Source organism: Myotis brandtii, unplaced genomic scaffold (assembly GCF_000412655.1).
Source record: "Myotis brandtii unplaced genomic scaffold, ASM41265v1 scaffold196, whole genome shotgun sequence".
NCBI classification, from domain to species: Eukaryota; Metazoa; Chordata; class Mammalia; order Chiroptera; family Vespertilionidae; genus Myotis; species Myotis brandtii.
Genome location: NW_005357311.1, coordinates 5381130 through 5382424, shown reverse-complemented (window position 1 = coordinate 5382424; position 1295 = coordinate 5381130). Strand labels below are relative to the sequence as shown.

The 1295-nt window shown below is 44.7% G+C and overlaps 1 protein-coding gene across 4 annotated transcripts in view; it reads right to left on the bottom strand.

Annotated features, from left to right (window-relative positions):
* The window catches only part of ZNF365 (zinc finger protein 365), a 23536-nt gene extending 23205 nt beyond the window's left edge, over window positions 1–331 (bottom strand). For all 4 annotated transcript variants that reach the window (XM_005865128.2, XM_005865127.2, XM_014538747.1 and 1 more), the window contains exon 1: window positions 258–331. The gene's annotated coding sequence lies outside the window, so the exon portion shown is untranslated. The remainder of the gene's footprint in view (window positions 1–257) is intronic.
* Window positions 332–1295: the final 964 nt, after the last annotated feature.

Here is a 1295-nt window from a genome sequence, read left to right as displayed (position 1 = left end):
TTTCCGCGGGGAGGGATGCCGCGATCGCTCCCCCACAGGGAGGGAGGAAAGCCTGCCGGCCTCCGAGGCGCCGCGCTTTCGACAGGCCCTGGCCAGCTTTCTGCACTTCACAGTTATTGGTGAGCGGGAGAGTGTGGACGAGGAGGAAGCATGGCTGGGCATCCTTTTCGAAAACCTGCCGGTAGGAAGGTCTGGGTATTTATATTAGGACCACTTCATCCTAAGCAACAGGGAGAGGATGTCCCAAAATAACTAACCTGGAGAGTCTATTCGAGCCTTCCTAGCCGAGTGTCCTGGTGGTAAGCCAACCGGCAGAACCAAATTAGTAAAGTCTATGGGTTGTGTATAAATAAAGCGACAAGACCCCCAGCCTCACCCCCATCTGAGGGACATGCCCCTCCTTCCACAGAAGCTAAGATTTATCCTAGAGAGGCTTCCTTCCTCCTGAAGGACCCTAATGACTCAGCTTTTTTTTAAAAAAATCTATTTTGGGATATTTCTAATCTAACTCTTGAAATATGAAACCAGTAGGAAAGGCATTGTTGGGTTTTCTTGTCAAAATGAGAGATTATTCATCTGTAGACAGTTATTTAAATGCATCTTCTTGACTCCTCAGGGTGTTTCTGATCTCACTTAACTATTACATTTCAACACTGATTTTTTTAAAACAATTTAATCATCACATTAATGTAATTAAGAGGCCAAGCTCTGGAGTCAGTCTTGATTTAAACCCTAGTTGGAGGATTCAAATCCTGGCTCTAGGACCTGCCTCAGATTCCTTGGACTCCTCATCTATGAAATGGAGATCCTTAGGACCCACCTCTTAATGGGGTGATGGGGTGAAAGCACTCTCTGACCCAGACATGCACTGAGTAAATAAGCTGTCATTTTCATTTCCGTTTTTATTATCAATTTTATTTCCACAAGAAAGTGGCCTACACACATAAGGAAAAACAGAAAAGACAAGGGGAGCGAACGTCCTCATTTCCACTTAAAGCATGATAGACGATCGCTGTGGGGTATATTCTCTTTGAAAAGATTATATTTTGTTGAATTTATCTCATGACTCTCAAAAATACGTTTATTCCAAAAATCAATGTATTCAGTAAGAAAATTTTGCATGTGCAAGATACATGTCGTGGAGGGCCAGGCCATCTTGCTCATCTAGCCCATGCAAGGAGAATACAGGGTAAGCCACTCTCAGGGGCTGTCTTGCATCTGCCTGCCTTGGGCAAAGTGCGCCAAAAGTACTACTAGTATGCTCTGGAGAGGAGAAACCGTGGGTTCAGGCTGCT